This window comes from Rhea pennata, chromosome 1 (assembly GCF_028389875.1).
Source record: "Rhea pennata isolate bPtePen1 chromosome 1, bPtePen1.pri, whole genome shotgun sequence".
Taxonomy (NCBI): Eukaryota; Metazoa; Chordata; class Aves; order Rheiformes; family Rheidae; genus Rhea; species Rhea pennata.
This window is the reverse complement of record NC_084663.1, coordinates 194,225,161-194,251,971: the sequence shown is the minus strand read 5'-3', so window position 1 is coordinate 194,251,971 and position 26,811 is coordinate 194,225,161. Positions and strand designations below refer to the sequence as shown.

The 26,811-nt window shown below is 38.4% G+C and overlaps 1 protein-coding gene across 2 annotated transcripts in view; it reads right to left on the bottom strand.

The window, feature by feature from the left end:
* LNX2 (ligand of numb-protein X 2) overlaps nucleotides 1–26,811 on the bottom strand; it is a 59,387-nt gene that overhangs the window by 32,424 nt on the left and 152 nt on the right. Inside the window, exon 1 of one of the 2 annotated variants that reach the window (XM_062567184.1) lies at nucleotides 25,963–26,279. The exons of the other annotated variant lie outside the window; for it this stretch is intronic. The gene's annotated coding sequence lies outside the window, so the exon portion shown is untranslated. Of the gene's footprint in view, nucleotides 1–25,962; nucleotides 26,280–26,811 lie in introns of those variants that run through there. 2 annotated transcript variants of the gene reach the window in all.

The following is a 26,811-nucleotide window of genomic DNA, read 5'->3' as shown; positions in this document are numbered from 1 at the left end:
ATCCATGTTAATCATTCAGCTGAGGGCTTTACTGCCTTCAAATGCAAAAAATCCAATCAATTCTGCTTCCAGTGAAAGTTAGTTAAAAAAAAAAAAAAAAGTAATCCTGTTAGTCTTTTTCTTTTGAAAACACAAACAAAACTGAAGTGCTATGATGTCAAAAGACAATATCTGGTAGCTCAAAGACAGAAAAATATAACAGAGATGGGAAGAGTACATCAATTATACTCTGACAGTTTTCTGTTAATGTAATAGCAATGCTTTCACTGAATCCTCATATCCAGTACACCTAGTTTTGTGCTAATAGTCAATTCTGTTTTCTATATATATAATTTTTTAAGTCATTCAGCAGAATGACAGGGATTTTTACATTCAAGCTAAAAAAATTGCAAAACACTGAATTTGTTCCTTCTTCAAAACTGAACCACAGTTCAGCAGTGCTGGTCTTACTGTAAAACCATCTTTCACAATTTCCCCCCACCCCATGCTTGTCTTTTTGTTCCATCAAACACAGGACACCAGGCTTGCAAAAGCAATGGGTCACAGTCAATGCTTGTGCTTTCACTCCTCAGGAATTCAGGCTTAAGGTTTTTATATATGTAATTTCCTTAAAGAAAAGAAAAAAGAAGAGAGACAAGCACTCCACTTTGTTTTTTTTTCTGAAGGAAGGCATCTTTACAGGTTGAGAAATGAGAGCCTGCTTAAATCTGGTGAAGGAGGGCTGTTTGGGAAAATTAATACTAGTGTAACTTGGGCTCCATGTTCGTGGTGTGCTACATTTCCATGGCAACAGGGGCTCTGGGCTTTCATTACAGTAGCCACGTTAAGCACGGGTGTCTCTCTCAAGGACATCTGCTGTGCATTTCCCTATGAAAAACACTACAGGATGGGAAGAAATCAGGATGAGGAAGCCCTACGTCACACCCTCCGACCCACAGCTGCCTCTGCCTGCGAAGATTTAGGGGATCCAAGCAATGAGGCCATCAGCAAATGAAAAGATTTAAAGAAAAGAGAAACCATGTGCAGATCTGCCAAGGGCGAGACCATCCCTCTTGCAGACAGGCCATGGGCACCTCTCGCATCCCAAAACAGAGCCACCAGCAACAGAGACGAGTGACACAAAAGGTTCATGGGAAGAAGCAGAAAGAAACAACTCCAAAAGATTAAACAAGTAGCCAGACGGTTTTGCTCGAAGCCTGCAAAGATCATCAAGCAGCCATTTTCTGGAGCACAAAATGGAATGGCTTCTATTTTGGGACAAGGAGATTAAAATAGCTTTAGTTTAGTCAAATCAGTCTTGAACGAGACAGCAAAGATAAGGATTGTAACTACGCAGAGGTCTCTGCAATGAAATATCAATTCATTATAACAAGTACAGAGCTACATCAGATAAATCATCCCAGAATAGAAGGAAGAGAGACAAGAATATGAATGTTTAATGAAGCTGCATCTACACATCAAAAAAGTTAAACAGATTAAACCTGGAATATTTAAACTGAACAAGAGCACTAGAAAGGACACAAATCAAGCCAGATGGACGAATAACTTATATTCAGACATTGAGGCCGCTCTTCTGACCTGCAGGAAACATAGGTCGATGGGAAACTGTCTGTACGTTTGTAGAAAACGTGGGTTTAAAATCTTGCAGAAAGAGAAAGGAATTGGAACTGGATCCCTTCCTCCACAGGCAAGTGACAGCTGTTGAGATTTTCAGCAGTACAGGCAATAATCACATCAATTTTCTTTCTCTTCCATCCCTACCCTCCTGGTTCAGCAAAGAGGCAGTAGCTGCCATCACGACTTGCAAGAAGCTCCCATTCTCTGTAGGCACATTCAGTTTTCTGATACCTGGTATCTGGTAGCTTTTCTGTGCCAGGAGAGTGTCTTGCTTCTGAGTGCTAACCAAGCCTCGTGCCGGAAGGACACCGAACTGCCCAGTCGTCTCTCGGCAGAGCAACAAAACCTTCGAATGCCTAAAAAGTCTGTGGCACCTCTGACGTTCAGACTGTGGCTCCCAGTGTTGCACCACAACCAGGTGGGAGTTCCAGGTATGCAACTTTTAGGCCTAAATATTTAAACATGCTCCACTTCAAGCTCCTAAATTCTTCTGGGGATTTTGTAGCAGTGAAAAATAAATACAATGAAATAAATTAAAAGAAAAAGTAACCCACACTTACCTGCAGTAACACTGGTAGAGGTAAAACACAAATTTCCTTCTTAGTGCAAAGGGAATAACCAAAACAACATTTCATTACCCTTTTCCTAAGATGTAGGTTTTTCTGTCCAGTGGGGCTGAAAAAGGTACCCCAACAGTCAAAAATTTAACTGCAAGGAGACAATTAGCGAGTGTCACAATCTCAGTGACAGAGCTCAAGAAAGAGTAAGTAAGAAAGAATAAAATGTTTGCTTTTCCAACATGGTGATTTTCTGCAGTGCAATCTGTCCGACAGCTCTTCACATATGCACCGCCCTTCCCGTCTGGAGAGATGAAGGCAGCAGAAAGCTGTCGATCAAGATGCTAAACCTTCAGTAAAGCCCACCCCCGTGCTGCACTTTGCCCTGAAATGAGGAATTTCAGGGATGAACAGAAAACACTTAACTAGATTAAACATAGCTAGTTCCTGGATATGAGCAGACACAATTTGATTTGATTCCTACAGCTTTCAAGGAGTTTGAAGCAACACAAAGAAAACAAAGAAATGAAGAAGTTTCTGCCCACCTGTACAGTAAACTCCAATCACTGTGGGTGTGAGAGGAGAAAATCTAAGGAGACGACATGCTTGGGTTATTCTCAAGATGGCTTCAGGACAAAGAAAAGCCAGGTGAAGGGGAGGAAAGAAGGATAAAAGAACTTTCTATGTAATTAAATTTCAGGAATAAGAACTTTCAGGGAGAAACGTAACCCCATCTCTTCCTGAAGGTGTAGGCCATGTTACATAACACGTTAGATCTGGTTCCCCCCCATCAACCACAAGCTAAGCAATAATGGAAAGCTATTTTGAAAGGTAAACTACACTGTTACCAAGCAGTTCTTGTCACAATAAAATGAAGTTACCTCCTACGAATCTATTGGAAAAGAACAATTTACCTCAACATGAGAATTTCTAAGATGTATACAAGAGAGCCAAGAGTTCCTGCCCATCTGCAATGCTCCTGGCCTGCAGAAGGAACCTTTGAAACAGAAAGCAAAGAGGGTACTCTTTACAAATATCTCTGTCAAACGAGAGGTCATATATTTTCACATATCACATATTTTCTTTGCAAAAAAGCAAATATTTTGAGTTAAGGAGTACCATACAGCTTCAACGAACCCATACAAACACTTAAGATTACCCACGCTTAGAGGAAGACGTCTCAAAGAATATGAGAAAGAATGCAGAGGATGGTCTAGACAGAAGGTTTGAGGCTTCAGTCTCTAGCCTCAACCTGCCAAAAAGTCTCCTGGCAGTTCAGAACTATCACTTGAAAAATTTAAGTCAATCATCTAAACCAGTCTACCCAGACTAGACACTGCTTATTTACTCCCTAACAAAAGAAAACAAATATCACCACATCAGGATGGAGGAAGCACTTTAAAAAAAGAAAATTCCCTTCCTAATTCAGCAGGCAAAACAGTATTTAGCTCAGGCTATCTACATGCAGGCAAAATTAGCCATGAGATGCTACTAGCTGATTAACCCTTGCACCACATGCAGAGAGGCTGGACCAGCTGACCACCTCTTCAACGCAGTCTGCAGCACAGACCAACAGGCAGCGGCTCAGGCTGTGCTTAGTCCAAGCAACCCCTTGCGTGTGTGTGTGTGTGTGTACGGGAATGAAGTTCAGGATGCTACTAACTAGGTGTAACTTGAATTAACTCCATTCTTGGATTATAAGCTCTTTAGGGTGCCGACTGTGCCTCTCTCTATTTGTTGGATTCTACTAAAGACGTTTCACTGTAATGCTGCACCTAACTTAGTTTGTATTTATCCAGAGAAACCTTTCTGATCTGAGCAAAGAGTTATTTTCCACAGTAGCTGGCTGATCCATCTATGGAGTCTGTATTACAAGTAGAGGGCAAATTATCCTCAGGCTCTTGCATAGTTATTATAACACCTCCATATTGGTTTATACAACATTTAGCAGAAAATTAAAACTTTACATCAAGCTCACCTGCTTAAGTTCTCTATCTGTACAAGTAACACACCTCTCAGACACAGACACATGGACACTGAAAATAAAAAGCTGCATGCATAACTAGAACTTACAGGAACAACATGCTATATTTAGAAGTTGTAGTCTTAAATATTTAAATATTAGCTTAAACAAAAATATTTAAATATTTTGTATACAAATAGCTCTTTATATACATAGCACACTAGTACTCAATCTAGGGTTTTACAAATAGCTGTCAGACAAGAATCAGAGAGGAAAGCAGACATTTAGTTGATTATGTAAATATAATAATAAATATAAATAAAAACTGGTTATATAAATAAATTTGACAGAGACAGAATATGGATATAAAGATGACTGCATTCGTTTCAGTCAAAAGCTAGGAACCATATATTCCCTATTTCAGTGTAATTCCATGGCCATGAAACAAGGAGGGAGCAGAGAGCATCTGCTGAAGGAAAAAAATTTTCCTAAACCAGTTCTGTATTCCCTATGGTTTTTATTTATCTTACTATTATCTTGGCTGACTGCATTTTAAATAAATAAATGTATCCTAGAATTTCTGTACCTACCAAATAGGGAGGCTTTTACCCAAGTGCATTTATCCGCATGCATGTGATGTGCAAACTTTGGCTGCTAGAGTATGTTCCTTGAATCGTGAAAAAGTGTTCTTGAAAATAAACTATTTCAGTAGAAGTGCTGAAACACAGTCTTCTAAGCTTCTTGTGAAAATGTGAGCAAAGGTGTATTGTACTAACACAACACAGTAACCCAGAAGAACAGGTTCTGGTATCTACTCTAGAGTTTCTCTAGTTCAAACGAGTGCCAGGGCTAAGCATTAAGCAACTATCTTGCACCTCCGCATATAGAACGAGTAATGTGAGGGAGTGAGCTGTGAGCTGCTGCTGCAGCAGCATTTCTGTGCACTTTCCTTGGAAAGCTCATTCTGTTAAAAAAATAATAATAATAAATTAAAATATAAAAAACCTTATCAAACAAGACAAACAAATGAAAGCCATTACCTTGTAGTCAAGTAGTACAATATAAAATAAAAAGGAAGACATTGAAATGCCTCCAAAAACCACAAAGAGCCAGCTCCCCAAACTGGTAGCTAAACACAGAAATTATGTATTTACATAAATGTTGGGGGGGGTGACAAGTAGTTTAAAAAGCAGCACAAGTGTAAGCAAAAAAATAAACTAGAATAGAAAGTGACTGATAAAAATAAGAGAGGGCTATGTCAAGAGTACTTGTCCAGCAAGTAACCCAGGGGTAGAGTCCAGAGAAGTTCGGTGAGGCATGGAGGTATCCTGTCCTAACAGTTTTTCAACTGCAACAGTAGTCTAGCAAAGAAAACCTGAGTAGTGTTGTGGGTTGTGGGTTTTTTTTTAAGCCTAGAATCATGGAAGACTAAAACAAGTGTATGTTTTTAAGATATTCAATCATTAATTTGCAGAACATATAAAAGACATTTACTCACTTTAACAAGAAATTCTGGTTCACCACATTTTGGGAAGAGTAGGAAAGAAGTGATGAGCTAAAAAACTTACCCAACAGGTAAGACATGTAGAAGCCTATCTTTAGGCATCAGCTTTCTATATCCACGGTCAAAATGGCTCCAGCAATAGAGGCTAACAGAAGCCTCTCATCCTGCAAAGGAGTCAAGTGTCTCCTCCTTCTTACTGTCCAATCCCATCTTAGCATGTTTAAATTTCACATTTGAGGTTCTACAGGGGAAGGCTCAGCTTTCACTTCCTCATCTACGCTACACATTCAGCCCTTAAGAACTAACCCTTAAAACATCAGTCTTACTTTGAAGGATATTACTTCATTAGCATTGCTTTTGGAAGAAGGTCTTTAAGAGACGAGACAATTCAGCTTCAGGAATACCTGTCTTCTTGGCATTCCCTTACCACAACGCTCATTTTCTAAACCAAGTATTTCTCAACAAGTTAGGTTAGGCTCAGAAATGAGATTCAATTTTTTTATACTCCCAAGCCATGCTAAAATGTTTTCAACATGTTAAGCCAGATACTTAGAGATAACACTTTTAAAGTTTATGAAACCTCTTTTGAATTGCTAAATTGCCCAAGAGCCAGAAACAAATAAAGCTCCCGATACACTAGTAGCTGTACAAATATACCCAAAAGGTAACATTCTCTGAGATAAAGACTAACATCTGAATGGGAGATACCTAACTCTTTTCATAAAAATGGAGCACAATTTTTGCAGTATTGTGCACCAAAACGATGAGATCATAGAAATGCTATAGAAAATCCACTGTTGTGAACAATAAACTGCATTTCTAGAGGAAAACCCAGCAGTAGCAGCTGCATTAATAATGCTCAGTTAACTTAACACAATAGCATCAGCATGTAGTGGAATATTTGGAAATAACATACTTCCTAGGTTCTCTGCTTCTACAAACAACAGGGGACTACAATAACCCAAGGCATTAGTTCTCCTGTAAGCGACTGGTTCATAAAATCCAGACCCAGTCAGAAATGACTCAAATTTGCTATCAAGAGCACTCTAGCGGCTCACATGAAGACAGTCTAGTGGATCAAACAGACTACACCACAACTCAGCTTCATGTGGCAGTTACCAAGAAGTTAAGGAACGGCTAGAAAGTGAATTAATACTTTATCCTGAGAAGAGTCCCTTCTGGATCAGATTTGCAACATGGAGAAGGATAAGGGAAACTCTCAGTTAAAAAGTTAATCATTCCAACATAAAAATAATAAAGGAAAAGATGGGCAAATAGGAGTAATTAAAAGTTTTCATTCTGTCCTTTTTGTGTCCATTCTGAAAACCAGGTGAAGCGCAGTCAAGAACGTGATTTTCACTCAAAAGAGAGATTCCACTTTAAAAGCAGTAAACTCGACTACTAACAACACTGCCTCATGCTATCAATCATATGCGATGACAAGAGAGAAACAATAAATAAAATCCCTGGCAACTGCTCAGCCTCCATATATTCAGTGAATGCTGCTATGAAGAAAACATATAGCAAAAAGATACAAGTCTCAAAAAAAGCTACCCTAGTTGAGTATTTTTTCAGATGAAAAAGTAAAACTACAGAAGTTACTCTAGAAAACTACTGCATAGTAAAACATTTTGGCTAAAAGAAATATTTTGTAGATATTTTCCTTTATGAACCTCAGAACTGAAAATACATGAGATCAGGATCTACTGCTTATCCACACAGACCAGTTTAACTGAACACACGAATCTCAAGTTTAACTTCTGAATTGGCACTTTGCTTTAGTTTCAATCAATCCCTACTATTAAAGATAAATGGAAACAAACTTAAGTTTAAGTGTTTTTGAAGAAACTTGTATTTTTCACTAAATAAATGCAGATAAATCACTGCAACTTTCTCATGTGATACGGAAGCTGGATTCTTTTTGTTACATTGAATTTGGAGAACGGCACAATTGCTGGAACTCCAACTAGCTGGATACCATGTTCTCCGCTGCCCTGCTGACTTTGTTTAGAGGTCTCAGAGCTGAGAAGAGCATGAACCTGCTGCCTCAGAGATTTTTATTTAGGTTCAAACTGGAGGTCAAAGCATGCAATGAATGCAATGAACTATAAAATCTTGTTCCAAATAATCATCATAAACATTGGTATCCAGCATGCTTTATGTAAAACAGAACAAAAAAACCCATAAACAAAAACCCTGAACCTCACCAACAATCTCAAACAGCCAAACTTGACAGTTCATTTACTCTCTAATTTCTCTTCTCCCTCCTTCTCCTCCCCAAATCCTAGAAAAAACAGTGAGATAGGAACTACTCTTTTGGGACAAACATTTCCACTTGAAATCATTAAGTACAGTTACTTCAAAGTAAGTACACACAGTAGCTCTTACTTCCATTTTTCTGCCAAAAAGTCCTAAAAGCAAACAGGATTAGTAAAAAGAAAGAACAAAAGCACAAATGACCTTTTATTTCTTGTTTTATTTTTTAAAAGTATATCATAACTTTTTGTTTTAAAGACATCTTAACCAGAGGAGTCCTGTTTCCCAAGTGTGCAGGCACTGTACAAAGCACAGTGAATTCGGATGCTCTCTTTTTAAGGTAGCTTTAATGGCGATGCGGAAGTTTAACAGTGCTTCCTCAGTGTCTTTTGGAAAGCCTTATGGATAACTGCATGACTATTACTAGGTATGTATCCTAGGAGACCAAAGAGCTTTCATATTTAAGAGCTTATTTCCCAGCCACCCTCTCAATACAACTCTCATGAATTTATAAATAAAACAAGTAGCTTGGAGAAAGGAGGAAGTTGTTTTAATTTCAGCCAGAATATATACTGACCTTTTGCTTATTGACCAGTAGAAACATTCCATTATTTCACTTCAACTTCTTTTGTATCTTCTGACTAAAAAGATGTTAGAAATATCTCCTAATTCATGAAATGTGTTTTTAAACTTAAATTTTTAAAATGAGCAAAGCTAACATTTGTATATCTTTAAAACACAAACCACACTCATGCATGCAAATCACCAAAAAAGAGCTCTTGTGTTCATACAAGTGAAATTTAGGCTCCTAACCACAACATTCTGCAAAACATCAGCCTGTTAAATATAGCATATTAGAGAACCATAGAATTTAGGAAACATCTTCAGAAAGAGAAATGTAAAAAAATCCCCCACAAAACAAAAGGCACAGAAGAGTTAATTTGAAAGAGACTCACTTTACACTTTGGCTTAGAATAGTCTGCACATTTGAAACAAGCTCAGTTTAAAATATTCCCTTTGTTTCTTGTTTGCAATTCTTGTCACAGGTTCTAACCTGCAATTAAATACCCTGAGTGCAGCCTCTGAAGAATGGCTTCTTTAAAAATGCAGCACAGACCCCTGTAAACACCCAGGTAGGATTGCTCCCAAGCCCTCGGCAGGCAGACAGGGAGGCACACAGCACAGAGGAGCTATTACAAAACCTGCAACACGCAAAACCACAGCCCTTTCCCTTCATCTCCTTTTTCAGTCAAATATTTCTTACCATTTCATTCCAGAATCTGCAGGAGGAGAGGAAGGAGTACCACATACCTGCACAGTATAAAGGGAAAGAAAAAATACACTGTTGTTCCCATGGAGGAGGAGGAGATCACATGACAGAGAACTTCAAGCAGTAAGGTTGTCAGCATGCTGGTTTACACAAATGAATTCACCAGTGGGTAATTAAAACGGGACCAATCCCTTCTATAACCACTGGAGCATCTCTCAGGATTTGATTTACTCAAAGCAGTAAATTCATCTGATCACCTAGCCTCACATCACTAGCCAAGCCTCAGTGGCTACAGCTCAGAACCATTGCAGAAGCCAGTATGAAAGATCTGCAGGCATTCCCATACACTATGTCCTTCTCAAATACTAAATCTAACATTAAAATTAACTGCAGGCTAAAATGTCGCCAACAATTTCTCATGAATGCATAATGAAACAGTGCTACTGTATCTAGCATGTTATACCTTTAAAGTGCATTCAGAGAGCACATGCGGGTATCACACAAACCAAAAATAGCTACAGCAACATTGAATATACAGTGGCTTTACAGCACATACAAGACATTTCCAAGCCTATGTCTCACTGTTAACATGTGCTAAGAATATTATGTAAAGTCTAGACCAGAAACAGAATGATTGCACAGAAAACAAAGAACATAAATAGAGGGTAAGAAAAAGAAAATAAAGGAAACTACTCTTTTTAAAGCAGTCTGTTAAGAAAAATGTTAAAATTGTCCTCAAAGTTCTGCATACTTTCTGAAAAAAATCCTCTAGAATTATGATTTCTATAACTTTTTATAATTTCTGAATAGTATCTCAATACCAGAGGGGAATTCAGCACATAAAGACAGTATTACACCTTGAAATTATTCTTTGATCAATTAAAAAACACTTTTTTCTTGTAAAATAGTTTTCTTTTTTATCTTTTCTAATACTAAATCTACTGAATATTACCAGAGCACAAACTATAAACCACTATGTTCCACCGTATTAGCCACTACTTTTAAAATGTCCAACATCTTGGATTTCTGTAACACTGGTTTCAAACTGAACACTTCAGTATTATTTTTGTCACTTATACATAATACATATGGCATGCAGCAGAGCCTACTAAACATAACTGCCATATTCCTCAAGAAAATTTCCTCTCCCTTCACTTTAGTTTCACCAAGAGAAAAAACAAAAAACCCACAAAGAACAACACATAAAGTAGCAGTACTTTCCAGTTGAGAAAAGTTCAGTGATATCTCAATGGAGGCTTCAGAAGACTTAAGGGTGGTCTTTACAGCATCCATTTGAGAAAACATGATTTCAAAGTAAATTCACATCTGAAGAAGGATCAGAATCTTTTTTCTCGACTCCCTTTGGCTTGACATGGTCTTAAACAAGTAAGATTGGATAAATAGCGTAACAGGGAAGACTGATGTCTTTTTCGTCGACAGAAGAGAGCTCCACGGTCTAGAAAAGCCATCAGCAACCAGTTAAATTGTCTGATTGAAAGCATGGCCCATTTCACTCCCGTCAGGTAAAACCAGCAGGGGTATTTCAAAGACACAGACAGAGCTCCAGAAAAGCTCCAGAAACTTTTTACATTTGTGAGAAGCATCTGGCACTTAAAATAACAGCACAGATTATATACTACAGCAGGCTATTTTTTTTTTTGTTTGTTTGTTTTTAAATGTTCGCTACTGATAGAGTACTTCATCGGGAGAATCAATATAAACTAATCCTGGCAAAAGCCCTCCTATGCCAGCACAAACTAGACATGCATGGGGCTTAATTTAGTACATAAGTGTCACTAATTAAAAAAAAATATGCTCATAACTTCATAACTGGCATTTGCTAACACACCAGGATCTTTTAGCATGGACAGTAGGGGGATCTTATCTGTACTCAGAAACAGTACAGTGAAACTTTGTTTGTACAGCAAACAAAGCGGGCAAAAATCAGAGCCCTCCTCCCATACTGCACAAACAGCTGCTCCCTCAGTCTACCCACGATGGTGCTAAGGTTCCTCAAAATGCCCAACTTAAATAGGGATGGTTCCTTTGGCTATTCCTAAAGGTGGAAGAAATGAGTCAGCGTTTAAGAGAAGACAGATCCTGAGAGTTACGGAGGCAACTTTATAAACTACTAGATTTACTGTAGTAACTTCCATAGGATACTTGGCCGCTTTTTAAGCCAAACACTCAAAAATAAAAGAGAGCTCATCCCCAAACACTGCACAGTAACAGAAAGAAGGTAAGAGCTGGTTAGGATGCTTCCCTCATCCAGTTTACACTCCTGGTTTTGGTTGTGTTTTCCCCCCCACACACACATCATTTGAGACCGCCTAACAAGGTAGACCTGTCCTCTGTTGAGCACACTGCCACAGTTAATTTCTCTTTTGTAAAACACAGACTAAGAAAAGCTAATATACAGCTTCATCCAAAAGTTTCTAATACACAGATGCCATCAGACCAAACTGAAATTCTAGTTTTAAGCCTCCAAACTGCTTTCAGGAACCATGTCTTCAAAAGACCTGAGTGGTTAAAGAAGCATGTTCTTGTTCTGACTGATGAACCTATTCCTTTTACTAGCATAGAGTTTAATTAAATTCTACAGTTTTAGCAATGTTTTTCAGTCTGGCAAATTAAGATTTTAAGATTTGATTTCAAGCATGCATACCACATAACTACAGAGTTTAGTATCCCAAATGAGTAGTTGTCTGATGACATTTTATTAAAAAAAAAAATCCCTCCACAATTACAAAAAATGTAATATACCAGCCTCAAAAAAAGAACTGTTTCCTAAGAAAGAGGTAAACAGCTTCTGTTCTGTTTATTTAGCTGAGCAATTTTATGCATAAATATGAGGAAAAATGGTTAAAACTCACTGCATTTTCAACTATATAAGGTGAGACAGAAGAATATAATGAGCGTGGTGTCGTTGCTGTATGTTGTACTTATTTAAATGCCTTTTGCCCAAGAACCTCAAAGATATTGACAACTGTTAAGGCTTTAATATGTTTGCACACTTTTGGCATGCTGTGTTTTTTTTTTTTTCCCTCAGTTTACATATGGAAGTATGGAAGATTGTCCAAAGTTACTTGCTCATATTACATGTCTTACCCTGGATAGTAGTAGACACCAAAACAGAATCATCTCTGATCTAAAACCATTAGTCCACACTCTCTTCATAAACACTGAAAGGCAGAGAGGAAAAGAACTATTTGATTGATATGCCACTTCAAACAAAGTATTGCCTAATATAGGGGATTTAGTTCATGTCTATAGTACTACCCCTTTCATACAATCTGATCCTCAATGAGCCCCGTGAAAGAATTCTGTTCAAGATCTTGTAAACCTATTTTACAATTTCTCAGCCTTGTCTTTCATGTGAGAAAAGCTTCCTTTCAGCTACTGCATTCTTTATTAAAACTGAAGAAAAGCAGCTTTTATCAAGCTAGGAAAATAATGTAACAAAATATGTGAAAGGCTTTACCTCATTTTTCATCTTCAGACTTTTCAGGGATCAAACTGAACTGAATTATTATTCCTTCTTGCAGCCACAAAACTCAAAATGACTTTGTGCTGCTACATTACAGCCATCAAAGTCTATTTGGCTGAACATGAAACACCTAAATTTATAAGCCGTCCATCTCCCTATCTAACAGATGCGCACAAAGCACTCATTTATACCTGCTTTGGGACATAAATAATTTAAAAACAAACAAAACAAAAAACCAAGACTGAACAGATTCTTCGAGCACAGCAGTCTGAAAAGAAAAGTTGCTCACTACACTAAAAGACTTTCCCTACAGGACTCAAAACCACAGCCATAAACCAAACCTTAGCGGCTTGAGGCTGCAGCAGGGCTGCCACGCCAGGAGGCAGGCAGCTGCCTTGCAAATCGGCGTCTCAAGACCTCGGGTCCCACCTGCCTTCCTCTATCAGCAACCCTGGGATGACAGAAACGACTTGGCGCAGCACTGGCTCCCTGCCCATCTATTATAGGAAAAGCATTCCCCAATAAAAATACCATTAAGTGCTGATACCACTTATATCACTCTATGATATGTCTAGTTGAAGCAATTAGTTTGCTTATGTATGTTAAAAAGAAATTTCTGCAATTTTTTATCTAAAAATGAAACCTTTACTTATTGGTATTAGCCGTTCATATTGACTATTCTTGAGGGTCAGCCATTCTTCAGTCTTCATGACATTCACATTTTATATAAACTCACACTGTAGCAAACAGTTACCAGGTCTACCCAGCTGTATTTGCTGCTTACCACTAGCTTCTTGTTCAAACAGAAATGTAAACATCTTTCTAAAATGATGAAACCTCCTATTACTCTTGTGCACTCAGTTTATTTACTAATTCTTGTAATGTTTTCAAGAAAACAGACCAAAGACTGCACAGAGTCTCAGATTTCAGGATTTAGCAAGGCCAGTGTTTACAGTGACCTACGCAGCAGTTCACAGAATTTTGCCTACTAATTGCTCTACTGAAGGAAATTATTTTTCCCTTCTAGATGCATGACTGTGGCTAAGCTCAAAAAATAGTGGCTGAGCTACAGCACTTGCTTTAGAAAAACTGAATTTCAACGACAGGAGAGAGAGAGAGAAGGAGGGAGGGAGGGAGGGAAGGAAGGAGGGAGGGAGGGAGGGAGGGAAGGAGAGAAGGTGGATGCATTATTTACTTTGTAATGTATTCCAATAGCTAAAGCATGTTGACTGCTAGAAGTTGCATCTTATTTCTAATTTGAACCTGAACTTTCAGCTTCAGAATCTTCTTACAGGTATGTCAGTAAGTCTAAAAAGTCTTCCTTCTGCAACATATCATCTCATGAATTTTTCAACTTTTTCTCTGGTAAGAAGAAGAAAAGGCCTTCCAATCACTTCTGCAGCAGTTTTCCAAAGCCCTTCCATATTTCAAGTGTCTTCTTTAAAGTGCTACTGCCAGAAACGGGCTACACACAGGTAGTCTCTCCCTCCTACTGTCAAGCAGCAGCAGCTCCTTTTCATCCCTTTTTAATACTCCCTTCCCTACACTTCCTCAAAGGACGCCGCTAAGCACCTGGCTGCAGAACTGAATGAGCAGCTGTTTTCCAGTGCTTACTTATAATGACTCCTGCATGTTTCCAGGATGTCCTCACCCTGTAAAAATGGTTTAGATTTTCCGCTTTTCACTTAAGATGGAATATATTGCTTAAATTGTAGTATATTCAACTGCCTCCAGCTTACAAAGTGTTCTGGACTGCTTGATATTCCTGACTTGTTTCCAACATTTCATTTTGCAATAAACTTTATCAGAACTACTTGCTTTTTTCCATGCCACTGATGTTTTTTGAAAAAAATGAACCTTCAAAACCACTTAAATGAACTCCAGTAACTCATTTACCCATTCTGTTCCTCATTACATTTTAAGTTTCCTGAATGATCTTTTAAACTCAACAACAACCTGTACTAAGAGCATGTACATGGCAGGCAGATTGTGCTATGCTAGGCTAACTAGGTTACAGCCATTACGAAAAGAGACCGCCCACAGCTACAGAAAGTCCTAATTATCCAACTATTTTTTGTAAGTGTATCAGTCACATTCAACTTGGGGAGATTTCCAAAGACAAATGCAATTTGTGTATGTATCTTCTATCGAAATTCAGCTGGGATGTGGGACAGGATAAAGGAAAAAGGAGTCCTCAACAGTATAGTAGAGCTCTTTATTTTTTCCTCAGAATACTAAAATTTGCAATGAAAAGACCAGAATTACAATTATTGACCCGGAAACTGACTTTCCTTAAAACCTGCCTGTACGAATTCTTGTACTGCTGAAGCTTGACGCTTTTTAAAATAGGTTGAATGCTGTCTACTTTTCCCCTGCCGATAGGTGTATTTATTCCTCCCTTATAACAACGTTCTCCCAAGTTTTCCACAACATCCAATGCAAGAGCCAGAGCTGTACTGATCTGAAGCTTGTTCATGAAACTGCTACATCTCAATGGGCAGCGTGGAGGGGAGGTCACCAAACAACAGTCCTCACTCCTGCCTTCTAGTGATCTCTGAACCCTTTCCATGGAAACAGAGGATGGATGCAAAAAGAGAAGTTATCAAAATACACACAGAAAAATAGTTCATTTTACATATTATATAGGGGAAATAACTGGTTTGTTAATTGCATCTTCCAGATTGATTTCTGTTTCCACTGGATCATGGCACAACAAAGTGGTTTAAATTAAGCGATTTAGAATACTTTAAATGAGCTTAATAAAGCTAAAGCTTACTCTATATTGAAGTATATAACTCAAAAGAGCTACCATTTTTCACTACTTTATAAAATCAGTTAAAAATCAAACATATTTTACTACCATTCCTGGTAGAGAATCTTAATTAATTTTACAAGAGTAATAAAAATGAACAACATACTTTAAAATACAACTTAAACTTTAAAACTTAAAAGTTTTCACTTAAATCCAAACCACACTGTTTCTCAGGACAAAATAACATCCTTTTAGTGCAGCACTTTCTCCTTCCCCCCTCCCTGCTACCAAAGGCAGCTTTGATCTGTGCCACTGAATAGCTCCTCCATTACTTGTACTCTACTGGAGAACATAATTTTTGAAGTGGAAGAGTCTTGACTTGGGGCTGAACTATTGCTGCCAAAAATCTCATCTCATCATCGTCTCAGCATTTGCATATCCCCAAGGTAGGATGACTAGAAAATGAAGTATGAAGTAATGTTTTTCAAGTTTTCCCTGCAAATCAGTAGGTTCAGTAACTCAACTCCAATTCCTCCGCACTGAATCAAGCCGCACGCAGTCCGGTCAACCCAGTAATTCAAACAACATTTGTTATCTTTTAGCAAACACTTGCTGCTGCCTATTTGCATTTCACAGGCTTTCTCATAACTTCCGGTTATGGGAACAAACTTCAGGGTAACTTATACTAACAGTATCTCATTTCATGTTTCAGACCAAGACAACACACAGGTCAGTCACCAGGTCTCTGCTGAGGTAACTTCTAGCTCTCAAAACCCAAACTTCTGATGCCACTTAAAAAACCTGTGACTATTTCCCTACACTCCTTACCTCCATCATGGCTAGAGGGCTATTTTTAAAAAGTGTCCTATGTGCATGCATTATCTGATATTTTTATGAAATAAAAATTACAAGAAAATTATTCACACTAAATACACAGACTCCCGGCAATTGACCTGGCACATGACCTTAAAATTCGCATCAAATACCCTTAAAGCTTATTTTCATCAACTGAGAGGTTGCTGAAAGTTACGAACTGAAGTTCTGAGAAGTACATTTCATAACTTATAAAAGAATTTTTAAATAATTCATTATTATGAGTGGAACACATTTAGTTCTTTCCATGGCAAAGCTTGCATTCACTTAGTGGCTTTATAAACTTCAAAATTGTTGCACACAAGAAAATTTCTTAAACAAATAAACAAAGTAGCCTGAGAATTTTTCTTCCAGGATTACTTTGCACTGTAACTAGAATGGTACTTCTCCTTTGCGGCAATATTATGTTGTGGTACTAACTCAGAAGTTCAAACCATTTTCATTTTTTTTTTTTATTACCGTAGCAATCCAAGAATTGCTGCCATCAATAGTAAATCTACATGAAGGTATGCTCCTCCGGTGCATTCTATGCATAGCAATCAGTTCATAACACAATCTTGTGTTGTTTAAAATTCAGCTTATTCTTCAATCACTCTACTAGGCTGACTCTAATTTATTACATTTTCTGGTACATTTGATTTTGGATAGTATGACATCCAGGCTCACGCCATTAGAGAAGAAACATAAAATGGTGGGGATGTCTAGGGACAGCTGAGAATGAGATAGCAACAGCCTGGAAAATTAAGAATATCACTGTTTCCCTGTGTTCACACTAGACCTTTCCTGCATCATTTGACAGCATATCTCCAATATAGGCTTGACCACTTCTTTCCATCTCTGCCCCCTTCTTGCCAGGGCCCTTCCTGAGCTATCACCTGAGTGGGAGGGCACAGAAAAAGGCTTGGGACACAGGAGAGAGGAGCTTTCTGAACTTTCTCATCACCTGCCTCCACTGTCCTCTCCACAACAGGGCAGGTCTGACATTATTCCCTATGACAGATTCTGACAGCTTCAAATATAAAACACCCTCATGTGCCTGCACAGCTTGCACCGTCCCAAGAAATTCCATACAAGGCTTTGAAAAATTTGTATTTCATTCTTTTGTCTGTGTCACTTTAGAAAGCTTGAAGACAGCTTGCCAAAACAATAAGCAAAAATAAACATTTTACAGTTAAACCTATGCAGCTGCCAAAGCAGTGGATCCATGAGAGGTTGGCAGTTTTGGAAAGAACAGGCAATGGGAAAAACCTCATTGGGCCCAACTCTTCACCAGTCACCCTCTCCTCTGGAAAAAAAAACAAACTATTTTTCCTTCAGAAGCAAGAGAAAACTTTATTTATTTTATAAGGTGTTTTGTAGCTCAAGCAATATTGTCAGTTCTTTCTGTAACTAATAACCAGCAAGGATTTTAACAACAATGCAGTTGTTGCAACTCGTTAGACATTTAGGAAGACCATGTCAAAACAATGCACAATTTTACCTATGTAAAAATGCTAAAACAACATGATTCAGGTTGTAAACAACTTAAAAACTAAGAAATGTCAGTTTTTAGACTACCAACTGATTGCCCACCCTTTTGAAGGTATCTTAATATACCACTGCTTATTATACATTCAGAAACTATTTCTCTAGCAGTTCAATCCCACACAAAGGACAAACAACAGGGAGCAGCATGAAGGTTGCACAAGATACTGAAGTTTGGTATTTCCAATTTTAGGTTGCTTGATTTCACACCTAAAAAAAAATCCACTGAAGTAAAGTTATTGGTGCATGAGAGATAGAGAGTATAATTTTAGCTTGTGAAGTCTGATGGAGTCACAGCAAATCAGATCAAGTCACATTTAGCCGGGATGGCGCATGGAAGGACTCTTCCCTCTTGTTAGCACCAACCAAAGCCCCAGCAAAATGGAGCACCAAATTACAGAAGTGCCGCTGTGAGGATGAGCCTTAGAAAATAGTTCCTGTTATTTTGGCATACAGGGGTCAGAAAACATACCAGCCAAACTGTTAAAAACCAAGTAACTTCAACTCCAAACATTTTCTGTTCTGAATTCTTACATAATATACCTTTGTTTAAATTTCAAATTGCAGAACAACTCAGATGATTAGTGCACCTGCTTTCACTGCAGTATGTTGGAAGTGAATCCTTGATTGAGACAGCACACTTGATTTCACTTCCCAATGTGATGACAAGAGTTAATAGCTTTAATATGAAAAATAATTCTTATTAATTTATGTTAGTCAGCTTTATTTGTGGCACTGCCTAGAGAACGCAATGGAGACTGAAAGTATGCACCAAGAAAGGTAAGATTTATATATATAAAGATTTGATAATCCCTCAGGAAACAAAGTATACAGATAATCATATTGAACATTCTAGTTGTTTTAAAGCAATGCCTAATGTATTCTAAAACATCTGGGAAGAAAGATGGTAGCTTTAAAATCAAAACCTTTGGGAAAAATATTCTTCCCTCAAACAGAAACTGTAATTCACTTTAAATATAATTCAATGCAATTCACGTTAAGGCCGAGCATTTTTTCCATTCAAGAGTTTTATCAATATATTTAAATATAGTTTAAAATATTTAAATAGACTAAAAATACAGTTTTAATAGCTGATGAAGTAATTTTTTATTCCACTTTTTTTTGGTTGCTTCCATTTTATTTCAAATTCGAAGCAGGCTAACCAAGTCAGAAAACTAAGTAAGCACAAAACTTAACCTCTGAATTACAGAACAATGTACCACATGATTTTAACAAAAGTAATACGATATCTATCTTTTTATATGTATCTATTCACCAGCTGAAAAAATAAGAAAATTACTCATGCATTATCTTATGAAGGTTGTTGCTTTTCTATCACTCATTTACAGTTTTCCAAATTTTTCTTGTGGTGGTTTACAACTATCCCCAACAAAACTAACAGCTTTTTCTTGGCATTTTCTATAATCAATGAGGATAGTCAATGTATATTTATACAGAACTTCTATTTAAACAATGCATTATTCAAACTCCTCACTACCACAGCTGTTGATACCACCATAAGAATAAAGTTATTCTACAACTAACAAGTAAAAGCAAAAACTACAGAATGAACAGCAGTTAAGTTAGAAAAAACATTTTGGATCAGATTTCTATGACCTGTATTCACATACTATATATCAACTTCACTCTCCATAAAAATGCTTAATATTAGAAATAAGTTTGGAAGGACTTCTAAGGCCATTACGGATCACATGGCAGATCACCGGAAATAAAGAAAGGAATAAAAATTATTGAAAGAAAAGATTAAGCACAGGGTTTGCTTTTTCTCTTTTTAAATTAATATTGTGTTTTTTTATATATATATATATATATATTTATTTATTTACATGCATATGCATAAACACATACAGTATATATTACATATGCTATGCAACCACTACACTGTAGGGATGACTAAGTAGGATTCAACACGTGATATATCATCCAAAACGGGTATATACGGAATAGCAGCTATGTCTCATATGTATCAGCGCACTGTGCTGTAGTCTCCTCTTGCCTGTGTTTCAACTTAACCTGCTTAGCAAGTTTTAAGGTATACATTGCCTCGCCTATAAACAAAGCTTTCGAACACATCACCTATTTCAGCCTTGCCAAAGCCAACGTCACAGCTAAAATAGAAATCTTTCCTCTTTGACCGTTTGAGGCCAAAAATCAAACTGGTGTGTCCTAACACCACTACAATTCTGTGAAACAGCCTGCCTTCAGCAAACCTGGGACTGTTATTTAGAGGTATGATAGTCAGTGTGAAATCTGCATTGTTCTAATAATTTTTAGGAGGTAACGTGTCAAGCTGCATCCAAAAAGTTCTTCATCAAGTATCATCCACTTCATAATGGCATGACACTTCGTTATGAACATTTCCTGGCTTCACAGCTTTTCAAACTTTTCAAAATAGTATTTGGAAAGCATTACACTTTTATGGCCTTTCTCCATTAGCATGGCACACATCTCTTTATGCAGAAGAAAGAACTGTAACAGCTTCATTTCACACTCCAGTAATCCAGAATTCTGCACTACTACTCACTTTAGCATTAATTTTCCCACAGATTCTCTTTCTGCTTACGTGACAAGACAGCTCAGGTCACACGCATAGACAAGCTGTGCTGCCGATTCTCCTTTTTACTACTGAATCACCTTCACTTCTGCTTCACTAGAAAGTTATTTTCCCTACAGTATGCATGAGAGCCTCAGTCAACAGGTAAGTCAGCAGCTATCAGCCAGAACACATTTCAGAGCAGAAAAAACCTCCCCATGACAAAAAATGCCAATACTTATGCAGGATCATGCCCACACTGTAAAAATATACTAAGGCAGTTTGCTGCTGTACACATGATAGACTAATTCAGCTCATGACATTTGCATCTATAGACAGACACATATCAGAAGCTATAGTATATTAAAGTATCGGCACTGAACAGACATGCTGAGCCATTCAGCAGATAACAGGTACTGCACAGTGGTTATTTTGCCAGATTAACTAAAATTATTTTTTTTATTATTGATTCTAAAACAAAACAAATTTGGTTGCTTGTCACTGAATTTTTCATGAAGCTTTAATGTACCTATAGAGCTAACACACACAATGCTTTAAGACATCCAGATAAAATGTACAGACTCACAAGCATACAAGAATATCTGTGCTTTTTAACTTCTATAACCTGGATGAAATTAGCTTTACCTTCAGCACTTAAAAGGGATTAAAATAACTAAGAAGCAAACCTAAACTCTGAAGGCTTTCAATAGTGAACAAATAGCATTTTATATGGCCTTAGTATAAGGCAGGAAACCCTCAGACTTTTAAAGCTTTGATCTTATTTAGAAGCAATAATGATAGCTTAGTTACGGACTAGTTGTAGTATAAATCAATTCCAGGACTGTTTCTTATTTTTGATTAACATGAATTCAAGAAAAAGGCAAGATCTAGCACAGGGATACAGAACTATTTTAATGGCTCATCAAGATATCCGGACTTGGTGGGGCTCATCAGTTTATGTCAGTAACAGAAGGCTGAGAAAACCCATATAGAGGAAATAATAAAAACAATTAATAAAGACAGGAAAAAGGCTAGACAGAAGGAAATCTTAATCAACCTGCTCGAGAAGCTTGACTTGTTAACTTAAAAAAGTTAATTTAAGTAACAATGCAGGCAGCCTCAAGGAGTGGAGGGAGCTTGGGTGATAGGTATCACGTACACATACTGGCATAGTTAAAGCTACATGATCATAGTGAACTATGGTTTATACCAAACTCTTTAAACATGACCAAAAAAATTACATAACACATTAGGATCCGCCTATGTGGTTTTATGACATATCAACCAACTTTTCCACACATTTTTATTTCAGTCTGACTCCAAATAAATTCTTAAACAACTTCATGTGGGAAAAAAAAAACAACAGGAGAAAAATCAATGGCATGGGTTGGGGGGAACAGATTTATTAAAAAGATGTAATACATTAACTTGGAATTAATGATAAGGCATCATCTGCATGAAGTGGCAACAGCTGTTACTCTGATTTCTTCTCTAACTTATAATCTCCAGTTTTGTAGAAGCAGCCTAATACGATACATATGTAAATATTTAATTTGTTGTAGACATTCAGCGCACCATCCATGAGGCATGGATGTGTATTAACATCTCCCACGTCCTCTCTGAAATGTCACTTACTCTACAACCATACAGTGACTCTTCAGACTCTGTTCTCTGGAGAGCAAAGTCATTTCCTCGTACACAGGGGAAGAGCAGACACAGGATGAATTTTGGATGAACTGCCCTGCACACAGATCATTACTGAAAGTGACAGAAGAACAAACTGTCTTGAAATCAAAACACAGTTATGTTAAGACGATTGTAGGGGGTTACAGTTTCTTTTTTTTTTTTCTTTTTGCTGGTGCAGTATATAGCAATATCAATCAGGAGAACAATTTAGATGATGTCGCTATACCCATAGAAAATCCCAGCAGAAGTTCTATTGTACTGCCATAAGAGTACATTTGCTGATAAAGCTCATTTAATTGGGGAACTAATGCAAGGTGCACAGACAAAAAGTACATTCACATTACGATAAAATACAAAGCATCAAAAAAGCAGGTTTATTGAGACTAGCCAAACTTTTTTTTTAGATGAAGGCCTCATTCAGGTGTGCCAACCAAAACCTGATTGCCAGAAAAATCACAAAATGTCTAGATTCTGAAATGTCACGTATATACAAGGAGGGAGAAACAAACAAACAAGAACAAAAAAGCCCACTATGCATTAGTCCTTTCAAAGTAAACACAAAATTCTTGTGGCAGAACACGACAGCTTATCCAATTACAACACAACGTCCACCGAAAACTATTTCCATTAACTGGCTTCACTGTAGAAGACAGCTACATGTTACCTTGATCTGCTGTTTTTGCTGGAAGTTTTTTGGTTTTTTGTTTGTTTGTTTGTTTTTAACACCTAGGAAAAACAAACTCTGCTGCCCCACATTCTTCTTGCTATACATGAACTCAGGGTTAGGATGAACACCCAGTCTGACGAGTAAAGAAAGCCATAAAAAGATACAAGGTTCAGAACCATACGACACTAACATTTTTGGCCTTGCATCACCAAAATTTTGAAAATAATATTGCATTGAGAGAGGACTGTCTGTGGAGGTGAGTAACCTGGATTCAAGCAAAAACTGTATGCAAAGAAATTACGCGACATGACTACAGCTAAAAGAGTTCATAAAGGTATCCATGGATAAGAAAATTAACTTGAACATTACTAGTCAGTAGTAAGTAACTGTGCTTGTCCTGATTTTTTTTCTAACCTTAATGGTGACATCCTGATAGACTCCACTGGGCTCATGCAAGCTCAGGCAACAACTGTGAGAACACAAAATTCTGAGGTTATCTCAAGAGGGATAAGAAAGCACAGCCTACAATACATTCCAAAACCACTCCCCCTGTAAAGAATTTATCAGGGCAAAAGTAGGCAGCTTACCGCTCATTTTTCCCTAGTGTGCTAAAAAAAATTTGACACCAGCACACCCAGGAACCCTAATCCAAAAGCCCTCCTTTGCCTTTCTACAAGTACTGTTTCTCTCCCTTCTCTCAGTCAGAGATGCACTCTCCTTTAATGCCTATCACCAACACTTTTGTTTCACTCCTAGAAACATTTTGGTAGGAACAAGATAAATAAATGATATTTCCTTTTACTTCATGATATAAAACTGCTTATAACTACCATTTAAAACAATATCTGTTTATATATTGGATATATTCCTGAGTCAAACTGAATTTTGTTCTACAGTCAAGGGTTCTATATATAAATTCTGCACACTACATGAACTAGTACTTAAGCATTAGCAAATCTCTGCAATGAGATTTACTAAAGCATTCCTCTCTATGAAATGAAGGAAAAATAGCTAGACAAAACGCAATGTCTTCCACTCCATCCCAAAGCAAACCAACTCTACTCTTCTACAGGCTGTCAGACAAAAAATAACATATAAATAATATTCACCTAGCACATCCATAACCTCCTAATTCCTTTATTACCTGATTTGGTCTGTTTTGTTGGGATGACAGCAAGAAAATTCTAGACATTCTTAACAAGCTACCACAAATGCACATTAACATTATGATTTGCTAACTTAAAGCAAAAAAAGAGGCTTTCTTTTGATGAGTAACTGCAGAAACGTAAAATATAAAGTCTCGTATGTTCAAAAATTACCTGATCTTACATCCAACAACTGCATATTTTCATAGCCTTTTGTTTTTACTATATAATGCACTGCTTGTGAGAGAGATACTCATGAATTAGGAACTTCCCCTCTCTTCCTAGCCCAGATTCCAAAATGGAAACTGTCTTATTTGTGCAACTAATATTAAATTGAAATAAACATCTAAGAGAATGAGAAGTGCTGCCACCTAAGTAAATTCGTAAGATAAAAAATACCTTCAAAAATGAGAGAGATGTCTATACTATTGCAAAGCACAATTCAAGTATGAAGTCAGTTCATCTACAGCACTCCTACCACATGTAAGGCAAGGAGACCCATGGCACAGCTAGGAGTATTTTCTTATGTGTCAGTAGATTAACCAACCCTCGCTGCCAAACCAGAAGTCATCTACCTATATGATATCCTGCAAAAGATGAAAACACTCAGGATCAAAATGTGACAGGTTTATCCCCCAAACTTGCAAACATAATTCCTGACCCTGAGAACATTCACACACAAGCTGAACATCAAGCCTAAGAATAGGCCCGCTAATTCCACAAGAAATATTTGAACATTCAAAATTAAACATATGCGCAAATGCCTAAAGAATTAAGGCTATAAAAAACACACACTACAACATTATTTTTATTGTTTTCTAGACCCAACAATTACAAAATTAAGTAATGACATTTAAAAGGATTTCCATCTTTAAAAGGCACTACAGTTTCTAAAAAACAAACTCCATTGACCTAATAAAGCAATTAAGAAGCATGCGATTCAATGATGTCACATTAAATTGCTTTGCAAACTAAATCAACAAAGAATTTTCAAATATCAAAGACAAACCACTGACTATACCAAATATATTTCCAGTTTCCTCTGGCGCCTTGTACACCAGGAAGCATTTTTATTCTGAGTGAAGGCTGTTTTCTTATTAGTTACAGCTCTTAATATCTAATAGTTCTTTAAACAAGTAGCATCTTGCTGATTTAAAAAATTAATTTGTATAAATCCAGTATCTAATATACAACTTTCTTTTCTGAAGTGACATTGTAAGGATATGATGTAAGCCTCTCTTTCCTTCACAATAGCTTTCAACTCTATATAAAGCATTTTTAATAAGAAAGATGGGATTAAAAAAAAATAGTGAGGGGATATTTTGAAGTATTTTCAAATAGATAGTTTTAACTGGAATCTAACAATCTTCTGCTGTTCTTTCATGACACCGGCCCACAAATACATTCTGAGATTCTTAGGCTGTTCAGCACAGGTAAAGACTTACAACAAAACATAGCCTCATTGAGGCCATCAAGACTTCCATGCGAATGGACTCCACACACGTGCATAAGCTTGCAGTATCAAAGGCAGCATTTTTCTAATTATATCTGTTAAGTTTTACCAGGCTTTTTTTAAATTAACGTAACTGTTCAAGAGAGCAAAACTTGTCCTTGCTCCAGCCTGCAATTCTCTTGCAAAGATTCATTCCTAAATTGTAGCTTAATGTTTAAACAAAAAACAAAACAAACAAGAAATCCAAGGCCTGTATTAGGAAGTCATGTGGTTTGTGCAAACCTCAGAACTGAGTTGAAGGCCCTTGGTTAACTGTTGCTGAAGTCACTAAAGCAGAGCTAAGGGTCAGCAGGTAAGAATTAATTATAGAAAATTCTGATTAAAAAAAATGAAAATAGACATGTGCAGAGTGGCTGCGTTTACTGAGATTTTACAATTTAATAATACAGAAGTTTCAAAATAAGAAATTTAATAAACTTCTCTTAAAAAAAAATCTAACTGGACAAAACAGCATTCCTTGCCATTTCCCAAAGTCGAGGTTGATCGTTTCATGCAGCACGGTGTTTGAGGAGATTCCTCCCTCAAGGAGCTGCCCAGTTAAAAAAGTAAATGCTAGAAGGGCCCCGTGCCATCTTCGAAAGCACGCTTACGTACCTTCTTCGCTCTCAGGAAATTTGCTTTAATAAAGTGGCGGCAGCGTGTGGCACTCGTGTTTATTTTCCAAGCGGGCAGGGACACTCACTGAGACCGCCTGATGGTCCCTCCCGAGCCTCCCCGATCTGCTGCTGGGCTGTAGCTCACAACGAAACACCAGAAAGCCGAAAGCAACGGGGTAGCGGAGCGGGCGTCGGGCGACCGACCCGCTCGTCCAAGGCGGGCCCAGCTCAGAGCGGCTCTGAACAAACGCTCAAACGCACTTGGGATGCCAAATCTACCTCCAGAGGCTACCGGGCATGCCCGAAGCTCACGCGTAACAGGTACCTGCGCTCTGGACGCGAGGACGGGAGCAAGCCCGCGGGAGCGGGCAGCCGCGGACGGAGGGGCTGCCGGGCGCTGGCGGCGGCTCTCCGGGGCCGCCCGCGACCCAGCGCCGCGGGCGGCCGGGCCCGGGCAGCCGCCTCCCGAGCGGCCGCGCCCGCGCTCCGCCGACGGCCCCGCGCATTTCGAGCTGCGCCCAGCGCGGGTTTCCGCAGGGCGCCAGGTCCGAGCGCGGCTCGCGGGGGCCCGAGGCCGGGAGGGGGCAGCGGAGGGGGCGCGGCGGCCGCTCCCCTCCGCTCCGCGCGAGCCGCCGGCCACACAGGCGCCGCCCCGGCCGCCGCCGCGCTCTGACCCCTGCGCCGCAACACTTTTTCCCTCCGTAAAAACAAATAAATGGGGGGGGGGGGGGGCGGCGCGCAGGTGAACGGCGGAGCGAGCGACCCCCCCCCCCCCCCGGCCGCGGCCCCAGCGCGCCCGGCCCGGCCCGGCCCCACTGCCGCCACCTCCGGCCGCCGCCCCGCGCCG